Source organism: the organism of the source record quoted next, unplaced genomic scaffold (genome assembly GCF_019419815.1).
Source record: "Pyrus x bretschneideri cultivar Hongxiangsu unplaced genomic scaffold, Pyrus_bretschneideri_v1 Contig39, whole genome shotgun sequence".
NCBI classification, from domain to species: Eukaryota; Viridiplantae; Streptophyta; class Magnoliopsida; order Rosales; family Rosaceae; genus Pyrus; species Pyrus x bretschneideri.
In genome coordinates, this window is record NW_025999712.1 from 2,362,501 (window position 1) to 2,384,437 (window position 21,937).

General features: G+C 36.0%; 2 long non-coding RNA genes, 1 other non-coding gene and 1 pseudogene across 5 annotated transcripts; 3 read left to right on the forward strand and 1 right to left on the reverse strand.

The window, feature by feature from the left end:
• The first annotated feature begins 3,206 nt into the window (after positions 1–3,206).
• LOC125468583 lies at positions 3,207–5,979 on the forward strand. Of its 2 annotated transcripts, XR_007250980.1 has the most exons (4): positions 3,207–3,995; positions 4,383–4,752; positions 5,354–5,477; positions 5,759–5,979. It is a non-coding gene; the product is annotated as an uncharacterized LOC125468583 (long non-coding RNA). The 2 variants fall into 2 exon arrangements; XR_007250979.1 differs by lacking the exon at positions 5,759–5,979 and having other exon boundaries at positions 3,800–3,995; positions 5,354–5,752.
• A 2,584-nt stretch (positions 5,980–8,563) lies between these two features.
• LOC103935142 lies at positions 8,564–13,561 on the reverse strand. Of its 2 annotated transcripts, XR_007250982.1 has the most exons (6): positions 13,353–13,561; positions 13,159–13,235; positions 11,123–11,205; positions 10,865–10,965; positions 10,568–10,629; positions 8,564–9,705 (listed from the first exon to the last, which is right to left on the reverse strand). It is a non-coding gene; the product is annotated as an uncharacterized LOC103935142 (long non-coding RNA). The 2 variants fall into 2 exon arrangements; XR_007250981.1 differs by having other exon boundaries at positions 10,568–10,965.
• LOC125468652 lies at positions 12,405–12,489 on the forward strand. The gene has a single exon (XR_007251037.1). It is a non-coding gene; the product is annotated as a small nucleolar RNA U31b (small nucleolar RNA).
• Positions 13,562–14,116: 555 nt separating the features above from the next.
• On the forward strand, positions 14,117–15,221 carry LOC125468564 (annotated as a pseudogene).
• Positions 15,222–21,937: the final 6,716 nt, after the last annotated feature.

Consider the following 21,937-nt stretch of genomic DNA (forward strand, 5'->3'; position numbering starts at 1 on the left):
GAGTCTTATTTCCCGTAAAAAGGTTAAAATCAATCAATCAATTGATCAATTTGATGCATTTACATCTTATAGTTAATATGTCAAGACAGAATTCAAAAAATTTGAGATGTCTGATTGTTACCTTGAATTGGAAAGTAACCATCTTCTAGGAATTTGCTGCACTGCTAGTAGTCAATATAATGCTAGGTAACCCTAGATGATTAGCCATCTCTTCTGTACTTATCATAGATGATGCATGAAATCTTGGAGTGGGGATTTGCAGTTAGACATTAAAGCCTAATATTGCAGCAATAAAATTATGGGACGAGATATTTTGCTCATATAAGCTATCATACATCTCTAAGAAATCGAAATTAGGGTAGTTCGAAGGAAAGTTGAAGTTGGTGTAAGGGACTGTGATGTAGAAGCCCTCGGAGTGAGGGATAGCACCTAGTTGAAGTATCAGAGTGTGCCCTTAGAATGGGCATGGAACCAGCACTAATCTGCGGATCGTACTTTGTGCTTCCATTGCCCTTAAGATTTGTGTAGCTATAAGGGAGTACTTCACATGGTGGACATTATGAAGGCTTATGATACTCTGGATTGGGAATTAGACACTCTTTCAGATTTCCAACTTCCATGATTAATTGAATTTGTTGTTGTGTGAGTAGTCCTAAGTTTTCAGTTTTAGTTAACGGCAAGCTAGTGGTGATGGAAACTCTACAATTTTTTTGGCATGACAATTGACACCCCATGGCCTTCTTAGTTTGATATTCGACAATTAATTTATTATCAATTTTGGCATCCCAAATGGTGCTCTGCTTAGTTCGATTTGTGATTGATAATAAGTGGAGTTGGTCGATTTATGATTGACAAGGTTGACCTTCGGGTCCTACGGTGGCTTGGTCTAGTTTGGTTTGGCACGGTCAATGTATTCCTAGAGCTAGCTTCGTTTTATGGCTAGCTATTAAGGGCAAATTTTCTACGCATGATCGAGGTAAATCCTTCTTGCTCTTATGGGAGTGGGTTTTAATCTCATGCTCATCTTTTTATTCAGCGACCCTTTTACTATGTAGATTTGGCACGTTGTTTTAGGTGCTTGTGACGTGCCTTTGTTAAATTCTCCATGACCTCTGTACTTAGATTGGGCAACTTTTCATTGGAAAGGAAATTTGTTAGCTTTTACAGTGAAAAAGTTGTATTTGGCTACTACTGTTTACGGTTTATGGAATGAAATGAACAATCGGATCTTCAAGAACTCTAGGAGTTGTCATGATATTGTGCTGAATTAGATTCTCACCATTGTTAAGCTGAGGCTTTTCTCTCTGGTGGTCAAGCCTATTGTTGGGAATCTAAACGTTCTTCATAAATGCTACTTGGACCATGTTGGAATTTGAACATTCTTCACTGGACTAGACACCAATATTTGGCAGGTGTAAGGACCATGTTTAATGGGATTACGCCAGATTCGCCTCGACTAACTCCTTCACTAAAAGCTCTTAGTGAGACCGCCCAAGAAATGTGGGATTGCTAAGACCATCCCTTAGCTTTCTCAGCTTCGTCTGCGTTTTCCTCTCTTCGATTTCCTCAGCTCTCTTCATCTTCCTTAGATCCTCAACCCGCTACCATTAAGCTTTACTTCTTCCTGGGCTTGCAATCAATCGATTCAGCAGCTCTAGCTCTTGCACCACCGAACATCGTGCCTGCAGCTCCAGAAACAGCTCCACTAACCACTGTATCCTCCTCTAGACCGCCAAACGCCATGAAGTTATCGCCTTACATCCAAGAATATCTAAGCTTTCCATCTCTCTCACGATTTTTAAGTCCCAGCGAACATCAAATTTCCCAGAATCAAGACGAATTAGGAATTGCAATGTTGCATACCTAGAATTTCAAAACGTCTACTCCTCTAGGGTATCAAATAAAAACGCACAATTTTCCCAAAATCAAGACAAAGTTCAATTTGCCTCCAAGCTCGTGCTTTCTTTGGGGCCTCAACAAGTTCGAGAATGAGGAGCTCGTCAAATATGGCTTCCTGATGACATTTGGCAACTCCCTCCCCCAATTCTCTATCTCCAATTTTTCGAATTATCAAATCCAATTTGCAATTTGTACCAATTTTTCATTTGAAAGATAGAAAATTTGTAATTGCATTTCTTGTCAAGTTTTGGAATTTTATGGTCATGCATCAAGAATTAACTTGAATGTTAGAAGCTTTCTTAATGTAATCAGCGACACAATCAAGACAATTGTTCGGTATAAATAGTGTATATGTTCTTCCACTAGAGGGGGATGATTGGTTTTTGATGATTTTTGAACTGGGTATTTTGAAATTTAGCATTTTGGTGTTGGAATAAGGAATTGGATGTTGAAAATTTTGATTGAAAATTTTAATGGTGGTTGAAATTGAAGTTGAAGCAAATAATATGAATATTTTGTTATATATCATGAGTTTTATTTTTATTTTTATTATCCTATGTTTTAGTCCGACACTGCACCAAACGCTTCACTAAGCCAGTCCAGCTTAGTCTAGTCCAAGCCAGTCCAGCTTAGTCCTTGAAGCTAGTCTAGTCCTTGAAGCTAGTCTAGTCCAAGACAGTCCGGTGCAACAAACGTAATTGTCGTGTTGGACTAAGTTGGACTAGCTTAGTGAAGTGTTTGATGCAATGTCAGACTAAGTCACAGACTATATATATTTGCCATTTTTAATTCACTTTTGGCTTAATAATTAACAAAAAATAATAATTAAAGGGCAGTGAAGTCTAGAAATGAATGGACCCAAGCAAATTTTATTTTCCCTTCCTTCCTTTACCCTTCCTCGTTTCTCTTCCCCATCATTTTCTCTCTACCAAATTATGCATCAATCTCTTACTTTTCTTGTTTAATTAAGAGAGTTTGTTGGTTAACCATTCGCCAAGCCTTTAGAGATTCCAAAAAGAAGGGCAAGCCTTCCAATAACCAATTAAACCTGCAAATCCCAGAAAAAAAAACCTAAAAACCAGAAAGAAAAAAAACCCAAAAACCTAGAACAAAAATCAATTTACTAAGATTGCGAAGCAATCATGGTGGAGATGACCCAGTCGATGAGGAGGCAAGCCGAAGGCAAAGCCAAAATCAGTAGCTTCAAAGCCATAACCATGGCAATAGTGAAGCAGTGAAGAAGAAGAAGATGGTGGAGATGACCCAGTCGACGAGTTCCTCATCAGAGATGAAGCCGCGCCCAAAGCTTGTGCCATCGAAATCGATGTCAGGGAGGTGATTCGAGCAGGACGAAGAAGTTCTTAGCTAGTCCGATGGCTTTCGAGGGGACACACTAAGAACGGCTAGTGAGGTTGTTAGTGAAAGCGAGTCCTGGCTAATCCCATTAAAACTAGTCCAGCCAGGAAACAAGCATGGGACTGGAGTAATCTTTAGTCTAGTTCAGTCCAATGAACTTTAGTGAGGGGAAACAAACACCCCCTAAGAGAATTCAAAATTTTGGGTAGTCTTTTTAAAATTCATTTAAATTTATGTGTAGTCACTTAAGATTTTAATTGACATTTTTAAAGTTCATGCAAATTTATGTGTATTAAAAAACTTAAAAATTTTGTGGAATTTCATTAGGTTAAGAATTTTGGTGGATTACAGTGGATTTGAAGATAATAAGTATGCATACCAAAGGCTCTAAACACTGCATTTAGGAATGAGCACTTTACTTTAGCCTAAAGTAGGGGGAGCAGTGGCACTGTGCAATTTTGGATACATTTCATTTTATTTACGAGCTTGCCACCGGGCTGATTTCAGCCCAAATTTCGCTTTATTTACAAGATTGACACTGGGCGTAAGAACGGGTTTTCAGTCTTTTGGTTGGATATGGGCTTTTGACTCGGGGAGGGAGAGGGATGAGGGACAGAAGGGTTGACGGGTTGGATGGAGAGGTTCGCCGGGATCTAGTTGAGAGGATTTTCGGCAGGGAGGATTTTCATATTAAATCCATGTTAGCCTGACTGCTGCCGCCTTGGAACCATCGCTCTTTGGTAAGATTTCAACACAGTATAGTTCAAATTCTCTTAATCATGTTCTTGAATTTTACTTTATGTATCGTGTTCTTTGCATTTCATTATCTGAACTTTGTTATTTGAATTTGGTTATCTGAATCGTGCCTAATCTTTGATGTGGCCAGTGGCTTTGTTTGGCAAGCTGGTGTGATTTGGGAGTGTTTTTAGTCAATGGGAGACAGGGGACAAGGGTGTGGGGCAGCGAAGTCAAGTGGGATTAGGAATTTAGGATGGTAGAATTTTTGCTAATTTTTGGGATTAGAAGTCTTCCTTTATTTTTGTCTTGGTGTGATCAATTGTAACAAAGATTTTTCATTAAAATTGAGGTAGTGAACCTACTAATTTTCAACTGTTGTTTATCTTCAGTCTTCTCCATTCTCTTGGACCAAGCATGAAATCCCAAGCACGCACTATATCACCACAAAGCAAGCAAGCTGAAAAGCAATCCAACAAATCCTTTTTCCAGAAGCACTTAACAGAACCTTTCTATGGGTTAATTGTTGTTTCAATTATACCAGATTGAAAACGAGTATGGAACCATTGATCAAGCATACGGTGCTGTTGCCCAAACCTATATTAAGTGGGCAGCAAGCATGACCGTTGTCTTTAAATACAGGGCTGCCCTGGGTCATGTGGCAACAAAACGATGCTCCTGCATCTGTAGTGAGGCTTTTAGTCGGTTTTCATTTGCATTGTATTGACCTTGACCTTTTTGATCAAAGTCCAATAGCAATAGGTGCAGTAATTCTCAAACCCTAATTTAACTATGGTGATATTTTCTATGATCTAAACAAATTAACTATTTAATGTTAGTAGTTTGTGTTATATAAAGCTACGCATGTTAAGAGTGAAGTAATTTATTATTTGTTCTTTGCCCTTGGTTTATAAATACCAACTTTAAAATTCCAAGCAGATGTGTCTGTTAATCGATTGCATTTGGGATGGAAATGGTTTTGAATGATTTGGATTATCATTAATTTTAATTCATCTGCTAATCATAGTTTCATGTATTAGATAGCTGCTTTGCTCTCACAAATTTTGTTGGTAGGGGTTCAGCAAAGCTTTATAGGGCTAAATCTTCGGTTTGCTGTTGGGTATTTTTACTTTATGCTTTTGTTTTTATTTTTAGTTTTTTTTATTTTTTATGTCCGGAGTAAATATGCTTAAGATCTCACATGATTAAAGGTGGAGAAATCACCGTCCCTTTTTTCGTAGAAGTTTGTAAATTTAAAAAAAAATGTGTGGGTTGCTGAAACTAATTATTTGATCAGTGTGATTTTTTGTAATTGGGAATTTAGGACCTTGGTAACTTGATTAATTAGGAATTTTGTGATCAGGAATTTGTGGGTTTACCTCTGAATTTAGTCCTTTTCTTAAGAGGCGTCCGGCCCGTAACACACAGCAGCAGCGATGGGGGAGGAGAAGCGGCGCCATTTCGGTGATCAATCTGAAGAGGAAGAGGTCGATTCTGAGCACAAGTCCAATCCCCGGCCCATTTCTGTGTGATCATATAATTTCATGTTTCCTTTATATTCTGATTCCAAAAGTATGTTTCGGAATGATTAGGGTTTTAGTTTTTGTTTTAATCTTAGTTGAAGGAAGATATAGGGTGTGGTTTTGTTAATGGCGGTGGATGATTTGGATGAAAGTATGTATCTTCGGGATTTTTTTGTTTAGGCCCGGACTGAAGAAGTTTTGTGGAATGAGATTCTTATATCGAATTGTTTCTCTGTTTATGGCAGGTAATAAAGGTGGTCCAACCAGTACCTGATAAAATGTCCTTATATATATGCTTTTGTTGATTTCTGCTGCGATAATGGGGGAAAACTTCCCGGATGGAGAAAATGTATTGGACATTGAAGATTGTGAATTCTTGTTTTTGGTTTTCTCCATATGATTTTGTACTACAAAATTTGTATACGATTTTTGCCGTCTCTTGCAATTTCATTATGATTACGTACTACAAAAATTTCTCATAATTGAATAGTACAAATTAGTCTCGCATGTTGCCTTGTGGGCTTCAAGTCCTTGGTGACCCTCCGACAGCCACGGAAACGACAGCCCACTTCTGAGATCGGAGGCTAGCGTATGGAGACGGTGTGTCGGAGATTGTCTTGACGGTGGATTCGAGCTGTGGCATCTGAATCTTCTTGAAACCGGTATCTGGCTGACTTGCAGAGCCACCATCGCAAAGAAGAATCCGAAAAGCTCAAACCTTACCTTTTTCTCCTATAACGACGTCGTTTTAGTGAATTGCTTAGTTCTCAAACGTCCATGTCAAAATTCACTTAAACCCGACGAGTTCAGTTTTGTCATTTTGTATTCTCTTCAACAAGAAAAAGACAAAGTGGAAGAAAAAAGGATGCATTGCTTACAAACCCCAAATTTTCAAACGACAATACAATGGCTTGAGCCATCCTCACTCTTTCGTGGCATTACAATTTACGTCATTTCACGGTAGAAACGTTCTAATTAGAATTGCACATTTTTTTTTATCATTGTATAAAAATATCTCTTCAAAAATTTATTTTTTTGTTTTCGGTCAAGGAACTAATCTCATTAAAGATAAAACAAATTAAAGTATCGTTTACTAAAAACACACTAAAGTAAAAGTGCTTTCTTTTACAAAAGTAAAGTAAAGAAACAAGCCCCAAAGGTGAGGTAAAATTTATTCATTTTGAGGTCGTTTAGTCATGCAAATTGAATGAATCTTTTTAAAATAGTGGTGATATCAACACTTTTTTTTTTTTAATTTTTTACTTTTAACACATCTTTACTAATTTCTATCCTTTAAAATAATTTTTTTTTAGCCAAATTAAAACTGCATAAGTAAACCCAATACATCAAATTAACAATGCAACTACTATGATTTTACTTTTTGCATATCTCAAAACATTTAACGCACACATTCTCGCATGGGATTTGCTCACTTAACTCACTCATAAAGTGAGGTTGAGAAGACTCGCTAGACACCTAGCTTGGCACTTCAAGAGTAATTGGAATGTTGGAGCCCCACCAAAAAAAAAAAGAGTTGGAATTAAAATTAAATTTCTCCCTAATCCTCACCTTCTCTCTCCGATAAAATGCAAATGCCTTTGGCTTATCATTCTAATTGCACAATGTAAAAGATAATATCAAATGTAATGATTTACATTTTCTTTTACTGTGAGATATTATACATTAGTTTAATTATTAACACATCCCAACCCAAAATGTCTACTAAGATCCCGAATCAAATTGTACTGACCGACATTCTTGATTGGTATGCGTCAATTATACACAACATTCAATTCGACATTACATATGATATTAAATTAATCTCAGCTAAAAGCATCATAAACACACTCCTATCACATATATTTAAATCACACAAAGAGACAAACTTTTCACATTTCCACACACCAAACGAAAGTCTGATTTAACGGAAGAAAAATCTCACAACGGGACAAATTGTAAAAGCCAACAGATACTTTAAATAAACAATGAAGTCTTTATGTATTGTGTGATGTAATAGTGGTGGTTGTTATCTTTCAATCAATAATGAACAATGAAGTCTTTATGTAGGGATAAAATAACTTCGGCGGGGACATATATGCGGATCAGGATCCTCTCTTAATTTAAGAATGAGGATTCTTATGATCAAAGGATGTGGGCTGTTGGATGAAAATTCAACGGCTACAAACAGGAGGGTCCCTTTAAAGTTATAATAATTATAACCGTTGGATTTTCATCTAAGGATCCATATCACTTGGTCATGAGGATCCTCATCCTTAGATTAGGAGAGGATTCTGATCTCATATATGCATCATTATCATGTTGAGATGTTTTGTAATGTTATTGATATGCAACTCCAAGAGCTAAATATTTGTTTTGCTGAGATGAATATTGAGTTGCTTCTTTGTGTGACATGTATGAATCCAAGTGATATTCATTCTCTGCTTTTGGCAAACAAAAGTTGATTCGGCTTGCTCAGTATACCTGAATGACTTTTTGGCACTTGACTTGATGATACTGTTTTTTTAAGGGGTTTTTTGGCACTTGACGATACTTGAAAATCAGCTTAAGATGTACATTATGGACATGCGCTCTAGCATTGAGTTTTCAGGATTGAATGGTATTGCAGGTCTTGCACAAAAAATGGTTGAGACAAAACAAGAAACTGTTTACCCATTAGTTTACTTGCTGTTGACATTAGCACTCATGTTACCAATTGCATCTTCCAGTGTAGAGGGCATTTTGTGCTATGAGGATTGTGAAGAATTGGTTACTCAATCAAATGGAAGATCAAGGGACAGATGATTGTTGGATTGCCTATATTGAGAAAGACATTCTCGATGATATCAAACATGAAGTTATTAAGTAACGATTTCAAAATATGAAAACTCGTCCATGGCAAATATCATTGTAACTAATGGATACATTATCAATCAATGCTGATTTGTTGTCGTAGAATGGGCTTCAATTTTACTTTTCCTTATTTAGTTAAAATTAGCAACGGTGCCCGCGCATTGCTGCGGGTTTTAAAACTGTATAAAACATGTGAAAAGTGCTAAATACATATGATATGTCATACTATTTAGATATATGTTGAAATCTGTTTACAATCATATGGATTGGCGGTTGTATTGCCATTGTTCTAATATTCACATGTTTTACAAATTTGAAATCCTAAGTGTTCTTAACTGAAAGAAAAGATAAAAGTGGTTCTATTGCCATTGTTCTAATATTCACATCTTTTACAAATTTGAAGTTCTAAGAGTTCTTAACTAAAAGAAAAGATAATTTTTTTTTTCTCACTGAAATATATCAATTTGAATCAAATCTACCTAAGAAGTATAGATTGTAGCATAACTTGTAATTTTTGCAAGTTGGACACCTGCAATATTAATAGTGACATAATTTCTTCCTAAGCCATCGGAAAAACCAAAATTGAACAGAACTTCCTCACCCCTCGTCTGACCAAATAAAAGAAGTAATGTTTCTCTTTTGGAACCTCTAATCATATGACACTCCAATCACATGACACAGAACTAGACAGAACATAAATTTAAAAAAAAAAAAAAAAAAAGAAAGAATTGAACACAATTACTCTTGACAAAAACTTATTACCCAAGAATGAAAAGTCACTGAAAATACAAATCACTAATGAAGAAATGAGGAAAGAAATCGGGAACTTAACTTATAAAGCATTAGGATGAACCATGCTAATTCGTTTATAACTGATCTGTCTCCTTACATTTTTCAAACTTGCAACCACATATAGTATTATAACATAATGATCAAACAAAACAGATTAATTCTTAAGCACACATTAACTCTTGATCATGGAAAGGCTTTGGTTTCTTGCAAAATAATGGAAAATAAAATAAGAAACCCGTTGGAAAAGTTGGCAGTAGATTGGTTAAAAAACAATTTAAAATACTTTTTGTACGACTTGGTGATTCTAAACACTATTTGTTTCCAGATGAAATTAAGCTCGCAAAGAAACATGCCCCAAATCAGCTGAAGAACTCATAAAAGAATTTATACCTTGCAATTTATCATAACTTTTTCCATCACAGAATATTCAAAATTTTCAACAGAAAATGGATTCTATAATGTTGGTTAAAGAATAGGTTGGAGCATACCTTGTAGTTTGTGCAAGCAAGAATTACATTGTTATAACGCAACGAAAAAATTGGGGTCAAACCTGTTATGAAACAACATTTTAATTAACAAAAGTTAAGCCTAAAAAGAAACACGGGACGATCTATTATAAATTGCCACTTACATCAGAAACAAATGTTAATTTATTCAAAATCAATCATGGAAAAAAAATATATACATATATATATATATATATATATATTTACACATACACATGAAAAGAAAAAAATAGACAATAAGCACAAATAATTTTTGTTAGTAGCAACCAAATTAATCTGAAACAAAAGCAGACGCCATTAATTAAATCAACCTAAAACAGAAAACCAATACAAATTTACAGAGACAGAGAAGCCTACATTCACCCAATTGATAACCAAGACTGTAGATTAAAATTATTTCTTTTACTCTGCTTTCTCTTTTCTTCATTGGTAATTAGTGTTTTGAGTAAATGAGGGAACAAATCAGCAACCTAACTTATATAGCATTAGGATGAACCATGCCAATTTGTTTATAACTGATCTGACTCCCTACATTTTTCAAACTTGCAACCACATATAGTATTATAACATAACAATCAAACAAAACAAATTAATTCTCGAGCATGGAAAGGCTTTGGTTTGTTGCAAAATAATGGAAAATAAAAAAAGAAACCCACTGGAAAAGTTGGCAATAGATTGGTTAAAAAACAATTTAAAATACTTTTTGTATGACTTGGTGATTCTAAACACTATTTGTTTCCAGATGAAATTAAATATTGTAAAGAAACATGCCCCAAATCAGCTGAAGAACTCATAATAGAATTTCTACCTTGCAATTTATCATAACATTTTCCATCACAGAATATTCAAAATTTTCAATAAAACATGGATTGTATAATATCGGTTAAAAAATAGGTTGGAGTATACCTCGTAGTTTGTGCAAGCTAGAATCACATTGTTATAACGCAACGACAAAATTGGGGTCAAACCTGTTATGAAACAACATTTTAATTAACAAAAGTTAAGCCTAAAAAGAAACACGGGACGATCTATTATAAATTGCCACTTACATCAGAAACAAATGTTAATTTATTCAAAATCAATCATGGAAAAAAAAATATATACGAAAAGAAGAAAATAACGAATAATTTTTTTTGAGATTATTAATCCATATTGCAAATCACAGGTCACAAATTGAAACCAAATGATATCATCCAAGAATACCTTTTGGATTCTGTCTTTATATTGATTGCCAACAAAATTGTCTTTTTTTTTTTTTTTTTCTTTCTCAACCCTGTGCAGTTCAAAAGTACAACCACCAAACCCTGTAATGAACCAAGATATTGTTCATAGCAAATTCCAAAAATTTAATTAGATTTAACCAATACAGTCCTAAACCCATTTAATCTGAAAAATATAAAGAGAATCCTGTACATTACAAAATCAAATCAAATCATATAATCTCAAACATTTTATTCATACCTTTTTTATTTTGTCTTTATACCAATCACCAACAGCCTTTATATGTTTTTAGTCAGTATGTGAAGGTGAATTTTATCAAAAACCTGCAATCATGAAAAGAAAAAAAAAATTAATATCATAAAGATAGAAAGAAAATTGCAGCCCTGAATATTTATAACACAAAGAGAATGATCACACAGAGATAAAATTGATCAACAAAGATACATTTGTCCACCGAAGTCTAATAAAATACATCCAGAAAAGCTGTTCAGTTTTTACACTTCTTAATCAACAGACTTTAAAAACGAATTGAAATGAACTAAACGAAAAAGAATAACAAAAGTTCATGTAAAAAAAAAGGATTTAAACATATTAGACCATGCACTAGCTAACCTTTTGACTAAATCATCAACACTCTGAATACAAATAAATGAATGTGCACGTAGAGGTGTAAAGTAGAGGATCCCAAAATTATCCCAATGTTATTTTGTCTATACCTTTGATGGAAATCCATAGAAGTCAGAGAGAGTTTCACAGAGAAAAAAAGGCAGGACATGATTTCAGCATGTGTGCAACTTTCTACAACCCTAGAGGTTCCACTTGTTTTGCGAAAACAAAATCAGTGCTCGGAATCCAGAAAAATAAAATGATAACCGTTATTGCTTCACCTACTAAAATTTTTAAAACCTCATTTAGTCATTAATACAAAAGATGGTGTTTCCCGAAGATGGAACTGCGAAAATCATTGATGCTAATGATCTCCGCTACACTATTAAAATCTCTTGACCCTGATAAGCATCTTTTACCTTACAAAAATTCTATGGATAAGTGACTTCTTTATACAACCTTGCTATTCCAAATAACTAATCTCATGCTTTGTAACCAAATTATTACATGCTTCTAATGTTGCTTTCAAGTAACAGTAAAAACCAAGAAAAAAAATTGAAATGCCATGATCCTTATGGCTTTTTTGCACATAAATACACGTGTTATAATTTAGATGAATGTGTAATAGTTTTTTGAGTACTCTGAAAAATTGTTTTTGAAAATAGGTTATCTCCCAAGATATAAGCTTGCACGTGAAATTCGGCTAGGCCTTAAATATAAGAAGCCCGCACTGGAAAAAAGAAAAATTAAATTGAGAAAAAAATGCAAAACCCTAATCTAAGAGCCTATAAAAGCACGGCCTCTTGCTATGCTTCTCCATATTCTCCTCTGTTTTTCTGTGTTTTCGATTAGGTTGAATGATAGAATAATTACAAAAGCATATCAGATAAATTAGGGTTAATTAAGAAATAGTAAGGAAAGTGATGAGAAGCTCTGTCGCCCTAGTCTTACACGCATCAACATATTTGCTGCTTCCTGATGATTGACTCTCTTTCTGATTCCTCATTTTCTTTTATTTTTTTCTATATCAATTTTTTTTTAAAATATTTTTTGGTGCAATAAGTCTGGAAGAGGCAAATTGGGGGAGGTGTGATGATGATTATCCATTGAATCATCCTGAATAATCATATTCTGATGACTAATTATTAATCAAAATTACATGGACCACCATCTGAGCTCTCCCTAAATCCTCCACCTTCAAATTCCACCCTAAATCATTCTTTTTCTTAATCTATTAATTCATGTTTTTTAAATAATTCTAGTGTACTTTTGCCCATTGGTATCTGATGTCCAGACTAAAAAATGTGGCTAGGCATTTCGTAAGAACTTGGACTTTGGTAGTCCAGATTAGATTAGCTTTTGACTTTGCCAGTTTATTGCATGCGCTTTACCTATAATTCATGTCCTAATTTATATGTTTAGGTTTTAGTCTTTGCCTTTGGGAAAAAGCAAAATCTCTACCTTAAACGATCATGTGCAACCACACTCCTTACACCCCTTGTCTCTTTCCCCAACCTCAAATTTTCTAGGCAACCAAACAGAAGACAATATTTCACTCCTTTTTTCTAGTCAGTAGGCAATAAAACTCAGCGTTTCACTCTCTTCCGTTTCCCTTTGATTCTCGGCAACCAAACACAAATTAGGAACTGAAATTAGAAAGAAATTCGAACCTGCCTTGTAAATTAGGGCTTGAGCGATGTTCTTGACGTGCGACGTGGATCTTCCGGTGGCGAGGACCATATTCACCCTGAGAAAATAAAAAAACCAATCTGATAGGTTCTAATGGGTCTTAAAACAACAAATCTAAAAATCTGCCCAAAAAAAAAAGAAATCTAACAACAAAAACATAAATTATATAGCTTACCCAGAAAAGGTTCGAAGGGGACAGAAGCAAAGATTTGTGAGAGAGAAGACGGATCGAAGCAGAGATCGACGGCGAAAGAGAGAAGGCAACAGAAAGGTAAAGGGAATTGAGGGGCAAGATTGATCGCACTTGTTGGAATCGAAGGCGAGATTTAGTAAGCCCGAGAATAGCAGAAGAGAGATCTGTGAGAAAGATGTGAGAAAGAAATGGAAAGCAAAAGAAAAATCGAGAACACACGGTCCAAATAGAGGATCCATCAATGATAGACGCATGGAAGCAATGGGCAAAAGTGGCATTTTGCTTCCCCAAAAACCAAAGAGAAGAATAACCGGAGGAAAAAGCCAGGGGCAAAATCGTTCGCCCACTGGTCATCCACAGTACCACCCTGATTGGGTTTTAGTATATATAGATATTGTTAGTATAGATATGTGTCTTTGCATCCCTTTAACTTTAACAGGTTCGATGATGACCGCTTGCTCAAGAAACAATGACCGCGGAACATTGGAGTTACAGGTTAGTGTCGAGAAGTAACGTACTTGAATGGATGACCATAGGCTGCATTTTGCAGTTAGTATTTGGCATGATATGTCGTTTTGTATCGGAAAATTATAGGGCTTTACAGTTAAACTGAATTACAATTGAATTGAAGGAGAATGTGTGTGCGTTTTACGTTGATTAGTTTGCTCACGATCTTCATTCAACACTTGTAGAGATGGCAAAAGATCATTCCGAAATCTATTATCTCTTTACTTTAGTTGCTAATTTACGCAGAAATGATGCACCAAACAAAATGTATATTCTCGGATTTTGACACCACAATTCAAAAATAACAAACCAGGCAGAATTGAACCGGCTTGTCTGAATCACCATTTCATTCAATTTTCCAACCCAATTTCTCACCTCCCTCCGGTTCAGTCCGATTTCCTGACGCAAATTCTTTGTTTGTTTGATCAAATCTTCATGGACCATTTTGTCCAACCAAATGACTCCCACCTACTTTCTAGAACCTGCGAGCTCCTTCCAATCAATCCACGTGTCAGTACTCAAAACCGCCAACCACCATGTCTCACTTCACAAACAACGTCCGAGTTCCTCACTTTCCCCTCTAGTTTTTTCCAAACAAAGATGTCGATCATCCCAATCAACAAGCGACAAGGCTCCACCGTCTTCGACGACCCTCGTTGGCCCTCGGCTGACCTGTGGGAACCATTCACAGATTTCCCATTCCCATTCCTTTCCCCGATCTCCAACATCTTCAGAGAATTCAATCCGTTTTCTTCAGTAAACTTCCGACTCAACCGGAGAGAGACCGGAAACGCCCATGTCGTCACGGCAACTCTGCTGGCATTCTCCAACGAGGATGTGCTTGTTTCGCTTGAGGACGAGCGAGTGCTCCAGATCAGATGCCGACTGTGGCAGCTTCACGACGAGGATGAAGCTGCCGGACGACGCAAGGATTGAGGAGCTCAAGGCGTTCATGAGCAATGTACCGCTCAATGCGAATGTGACTGTTCCTAAGGAGGCTGCTGTCACCAGTAGGCACGATGTTGGGGTTATTCAAATTTGGAGTTTTTTTGATATGGGTCAAAGTAATTAAAAATTAAACATATTTCAAAAGTTAAAAGTCACTAAAAATTAGATCTATTTCAAAAATTTTCCTTCAAATTTTAGGCGATGACTAAGGTGATGGGATCCAATGTGAAAAGTTTTGTATTTGTGATGCTTTTAGCTGAGAATATGTAATATGGAATTGGATGTTGTATATAATTAGGGGTGTTTAGATTTTGCTTCTTACAACGGTTGAACTCCAGACATAAACTCATCTATATTAAAACATCTCAATACAATCCAAATTTTGAATTTGATGCTATGTAAGATAAAAGATGTCCATACATCTAAATTTATTTACAACACCATGCCACCAACATTAATATGGCTGTTACGGTTTTTTTTTGTAGACTTTTAATTTATTGTCTTTTGTTTGTCAACAATGTGACATCCCACATCACACAGGGGAGTGATCCTTATATGTATATTCTCATCCCTACCTAGCACGAGGCCTTTTGGGAGCTCACTGGCTTCGGGTTCCGTAGGAACTTCGAAGTTAAGCGAGAAGAGGGCTAGAGCAATCCCATGATGGGTGACCCACTGGGAAGTTGCTCGTGAGTTCCCAAAAAACAAAACCATGAGGGAATGGTAAGCCCAAAGCGGACAATATCGTGCTACGGTGGTGGAGTGGGCCCAAGAAGTCGTTCCGCCCGGGCCGGGATGTGACAATTTGGTATCAGAGCCTAACCTTGGCCGCGTGTGTGCCGACGAGGACGTCGGGCCCCTAAGGGAGGTGGATTGTGACATCCCATATCACACAGGGGAGTGATCCTTATATGTATATTCTCATCCCTACCTAGCACGAGGCCTTTGGGAGCTCAATGGCTTCGGGTTCCATAGGAACTTCGAAGTTAAGCGAGAAGAGGGCTAGAGCAATCCCATGAGTGGTGACCCACTGGGAAGTTACTCGTGAGTTCCCAAAAAACAAAACCGTGAGGGAATGGTAAGCCCAAAGCGGACAATATCGTGCTATGGTGGTGGAGTGGGTTTGGGAAGTCGTCCCGCCCGGGCTGGGATGTGACAAACAACATTCAATTAGTTTAAGTTTTTTTTTCTTTTAATTTAATTGAAAAAAAAGTTCTTTTCTTCTTTTATTTGAAATCGCCTAATCCAAATTTAATTAGTTCAATATACATTCTATTGAAAAAGTAGATACATTAACTTGTGAAAATAAAAAATAAAATAAAAAAGGTAAAAATAAACTAGTAGATACATTGTTTCTTGTAAAAACTAAACAATTAGTTTATTTAAATTACACAATAGGTACACAATTTTCGTAAAAATTGAATAATAGGTACTTTATTTTTGGAAAAAATAAAATAAAAAAACAAACAAACTAGTAGAAACATTGTTTCTTTTAAAAATAAAATAATGAATTTATAAGGTAAATTAGTTTGGATATATGGGTTTGTTATTACGTAGGTAAATTATTTTTCATGTATTTTACGTATACTGGGTATATTATTTTTTTGTTTTTTTAAGCAATCTAACATTTTAAAATTTTAATAGTAGGTGCACTATTTGAATCAAATGTACTTTTTTTTTTTTTTGTAGGTAAATTATTTTGTATGAATTTTACATATATTAGGCATATATATGTGTGTGTGAAAAATAATTTACCTACATTAATATGTAAAATATAATTTTATTGACTTAATTACGCATGTATAATAACAAATATTAGACATGTTTTATGTTATTATTTATTAGGCAATGAATTTATAACATTAATGTTTTTTTGTTTTTGTAAAATCATTAATTCTCTCTTACCATCCATCCGCATGGCATTAATTATATACATCAAACATTCAAAGAGGGTTTATAAATATAAAAAAAAAAAAAATTCAAATAGGGGTATTTTAGGCATCCAAATTTTTTTTAATGTATGAAGTCAAACATAATTAATGAATTTGCTGATGTGGAATCTAGTCAATGAGTTTTATTCAAGAAAAAAAACTTATTTTGGGTTTTATGCAGAGAAAATTAAGTTTTATAGGCTAAAGTCATATTTTCAGTATAATTAAAGGATAAATTACATTTTCATACCTCAGGTTTGGGAGCTATTTCAATTCCTTACAACATATTCAAAACATTTCACTTTCATATCCTAAGTACTATTTTATTTCAAAATAATACCTTCGTTACATTTTCCATCCATTGATCCGTTAAGTGTTGACGTGGCTGCCACATATATGCCATGTGGCTGCCACATATATGCCATGTGGCTGCCACATGGCAAAAAAAATAATTTTTTAATTAAAAAAAAAAACCTGAATCTTCTAAAAAAAAAAAAAAAAAACTAAAAACAAACCTCCATTTTCAATTAAGAGAACAAAGCAGTAAACATGAGTGTCCATCTGTCTCTCCGCCACGGCACCACCGCTCTTTCGCATACCTCAATTGCCGCCTCTCCTCCTCGCCCTTCTCCACCAGCACCATCTCCAAAATCCCCAACCTTTACGAACCCACCGCCGCCCCCACCACCACCCAAAACGATGACGTCCCCACCACAACCCTCCAACTCCTCTCATGGGGTAGAGGCGCCTCCGGCCAGCTCGGCGACAACATCGAAGAAATCCAGCTCTACCTAACTCCAGTCGCCAACCTCGTCGTTCCCACCTCATCCTTCACTCTTGCACCAACCCAGGGCCGAATTCAAGCACCCAATTGCTCGAATTAAAAGAACAATGCCGACAACGGTACTGTGGAGGTGGGTATTTCTAGTGGGTTGTTCCACTCATCGCTGTTCGTGGATGGTAAGCTTTGGATTTGGGGTAAATGCGACTTCGGTCGACTTGGTTTTGGGCATGAGAATTCTCTGTTTCTCTCGAATTTGAACCCGAATTTGGATTCGGTTCACTTCGTGGCGCTTGGCGGGTTACATTGGGTGCGAACGACGGATGGAAGATGATGAGGCTTCGACACCGCGAGGGGAGGGGGTTTGACGGGATCTGGGCTTTCTTTTTTTTTTTTTTGTTTTTTCAGTTGAAGGTTTACGTATTGGGGGGGGGGGTTGTTTTCAGCGGGAGGGGGGGTAGGGTGATGGGATCTAGTTTTCTAACTCTTTTTTTTTTTTTTTTTTTTTTTTTTTTTTTTTCTGGGTTGCAGGGAAGAAAATGAAGATGGGGAGATGGGTTTGGGGGTTGCGGGGAGAAGAGAGGAGGATGAGGGGGATACGGTTTTAGTTTTTTTTTTTTTTTTTTTAATATTTAGAAGATTTATGTTTATTAAAAAAAATTAAAAATTATTTTTTTTGCCATGTGGCATATATGTGGCAGTTACGTCAGCATTTAACGGATCAATGGATGGAAAATGTAACGGATGTATTATTTTGAAATAAAATAGTACTTAAGGTATGAAAGTAAAATGTTTTAAAGATGTTGTGAGGAATTGAAATAGGCCCCAAACCTAAGGTATGAAAATGTAATTTACCCATAATTAAATTAGTGTGTAATATCGTATTGTCAAAACAAAATATGTACTTCATTACATCTAATATTATTGTTTATTTTTTTCTTCTTAAAGAGAAAACAAAATGCCAAAAAAAATTAAAAAAGAAGCTTTTGTAGCCAAGATTTTCCAAAAAAAACAAAAATAAGAAAAAATAAAAACAAAATGCCTTACTTGAGGTGATGTTTTTTACATATATTTTTGGAAACTGTTATTAATACTTTTAAAATTTTATTCTACACTCTTTACAATTATATTTTTCCTTTTAATTATAGGAATGCAAAATGAGATTTTTGAAGTGCCAATAACAATTCTTATATTGTTTTGCTTCTCTATTTATATTGTTAGAAAACTCTAATTAACTCTTCCCTGTTAAATAAAGTTATCTGATCATATATTTGCATTGGTGAGGTAACATAATATGTCCTCCTTGTCCATGATTGTATTCAACATTCAAATTCTCTAACAAGTTTGTGACAAAGCGTTCCGACTTTATTGAATTTTAATATTGAAAAGTGGGAATTGACTAAAATTCCCCTGTTGGGTTCAACAATTACGTGGACGTTTGAGCCAGTGCTTAATTTGTCTCATTTCTTAGTATATTGAGAGATTATTCATCATTACGAACGCGTGAGAGCAAACTAAATCCAAATTGGACTTGTAACAAAGAAACTACACTTGTTTAATAAGCGGGTAAATATGGACACAAAATTGTGTGAAATTCACACGAGTGTGCACGTAAGAAGCTGTGGGCCATTATCCTTTCTGAATCCTTCTTTGCGGATCGCGTAAAATATCAATTCATCTTGATCGTTCACTTCACATTCTGCAGTTATAAATAATTTTAAATATTTTATTCTTTTTCCAGCTTGCACGCACAAATCACGGGCCCCATTCTCTATTTCATCACCTTTGTATCATATGCTTTTTCTATATATAAAGCCAACACTAAAGATGAATAGAGTTTTTTGGTGTCACAAGCTTCAATAAAAAAATTTGGATAAAAATACCTCTCAAACAAAAAACTTCAAAAGCAACCCAAAATAAGGCATCAGATGTGGCATGTGACACACCCCGATCCAAAAATTGGGGCGTGCTAGCCGTCACGGGAGGGTGACGTAGCCAAGTGCACAATGCGAAAGCAAAATAGTGAAAATACGAGAAAAATAAAGTCAACAAGATAATTTACAATAACAAGATTAGTGAGTGCTAGTGACAAACACGAAAGGAAAATGCAAAGTAGGAGTTCAAGTATCCTAGGTGCAGTCCAGAATAAACAAACACTACACAAGTGATAACTAGAAAATCCTACATGGAGGGTGCTCTATCAGAAATGCCTCGATGCCTCTTTCGTCACCCACGTCCTCGCTACCTAAAACCTGGAGGGGCGCAAAACAGAAAACGTGAGTGGGCAAAAACAAACTTTTCCAAACCATTTCAATATCAAGTAATAACCCCTCTTTGTAAAACACGTATACTTTCCAGAAAATATTATACGTACTCGTATATCAAATCACACTAAAACAATAAAGCTCAAATATGTCATGCTAGAAATATGCCGTGTCAGAATATCCAAACAAATAGTATAAGCACCAAGCAGGTGAGATAACACAAATCATAATATGTCAATAATATTAGTACATCAGCCGAAGTTACCTAAAGTGACCTGTACGACTGAAACTATAACTCCTCAACCACTATCCTGCACACGAGTCGGAACCACCTAAAGTGGTATGTACGACAGGCTGGTGTATCTAATTACACTCAGTGCTACGATCACGTGAAAGCTGTGCGATGTATCGCAAGTCACCTACGAGTCGAAACCACCTACAGTGGTCTGTACGATAGGCTGACACCTACCTTGGATCCAAGGTGAGCGTACGGTGCGGGAGGTGAATGATCATGTGAAGGCTAGGCCCTACTCTGGCGGAGCACAATCACCGAGGTGCAGGAATATAAGCTATAACTCAATCTCATCAACACCACATCTATCACTAACAATATACTCATCTGACTTACCTGAGCGTCAGTAGCACCAAAGCATAACCAACACAATCATAATAATAATAATATCGACGATATTCGACATGGCATTTCAAATATAAAACCATTAAAACGTAATTTCTGGAAATATACCAATCATAATATATATATATATATATATATATATATACTGAAAACAAAAGCCCACTCACTAATACGTAGAAGGGGTCGTAAGCCCCAAGCTTCACGTGGCTGCGCTCGTCCTCCGGATAGTCCTCACCTATATGCGAAACAACTATAAAACCGTTAATTAACGCACATAACCAACCTTAGGTAATAACTTCTCATACATTGCTCAATTAGGGTGTTTGAATATACCAACGAGCTCTACTCAACCTCATGACCATCCTTATATTTTTAAAATAATTTTCTGACCTCCCAAGCGCCGGCCACGAGCGGCACGTGCCTGGCACATATGTGGAACCCTAACACCGTTAGGGAATATTCCGTTAAAACCCTAACCAAAGTTAATGGCCATTACCTAACGTCGTTAGAATATTCCGTTAACTCTGACGAAATATTCGCCTCCTTCTCCGGTGAGCCTCGCCGATCGCCGCCGTCTACAACTCGAAATTTCGCCGGTTTCTGGAAAAACTTCAAACCTTTATATCTTCTTCATTTCTCAACCAAATTCCATGAAATTGGTAACAAAATGAAGCTTACAACGAGTAGAACAAAACCTTACCACTTTGGGAACCTAAAACCAACGGAATCTCGCCGGAGAAACCTCGATATTCTGGCCAAACCTGCAACTCGAAGAACTTGAACTTCCTGACGTCCAAAACACTTCAAAATAACTCCCCAAGCTTTGTGAAGATGTCCTAAAGCTTCCTACAACCTCAGAAACTTCTAAAAACCTTACGATCACGAGTGCATGAACAATGCACCAAAATTGGGTTCTCAGGTTCTCGGGTTTTCGAAGGTTTCACGTCTAACCAAGACCACCAATCGAATCTTGAGCTCAAGAGGAGTCCAAAAACACCAACAATAAACACGATCCGTGCCAGAAATGGTTGGATGGAAGTTGTCCGTACACTTGCAAAGGAAATGGAAGAAAATTGAAGAAGTCTGAGAGAGAGAAGAGAAAGGAAGTCACGGGAAAGATGGGTGTGTGTGAGTGTGTGGTCCAAACGAGTTCACCAACCAAAAAAAACAAATCAAACACCCTACAACGCTAATTAACGTCCAGGGGCAAAATCGTCATTTCACACCTACGATACAAGTAATTCGAGATGGGCTATCACACAGGGGTATTTTTATCATTTTAACAGTGTTTTTTTAATAATTAATTTTTTTGTACTTTTTTTTTCATTAGTACCTCACAATAGGCTAGCGATAATGTAATTCAATCAGCTGTTCAATTAATATTATTTTCTCTATTTTTAAACACATTCAAAACATCTTAAGAGGCGTATAATGCCGGTTATAAAAAAAGTCTTTCGCACGCGGATAATAATATGATTAAATTAGTTGTCAAATGATTT